Below are 284 nucleotides of genomic sequence, written 5' to 3'. Positions count from 1 at the left end.
TATACACCCCTACTATTATTATTACAGACAAAATTACCGGTTCCTGTGATTACACCTGATGCTCCTCATCACCAATCAATGTAAATCTAAAATAGGCACATGTAAAACTTATACGGTACCAATTTGATGCACCAGATGCGCATTTCGACAAATAATGTCTCTTCAGTGATGCTCAACCGAAATGTTTGAAATCCGAAATAACGATGAAGTTTTAGAGCTACATGTATTATAGCCAAAAGTAGCGTGCCAAAAAAGTGGAGTCAAATTCGTCTAAGGATAAGAAA

The sequence above is a fragment of the Ostrea edulis genome, chromosome 8 (genome assembly GCF_947568905.1).
Source record: "Ostrea edulis chromosome 8, xbOstEdul1.1, whole genome shotgun sequence".
NCBI classification, from domain to species: Eukaryota; Metazoa; Mollusca; class Bivalvia; order Ostreida; family Ostreidae; genus Ostrea; species Ostrea edulis.
This window is presented reverse-complemented; position numbering follows the sequence as displayed.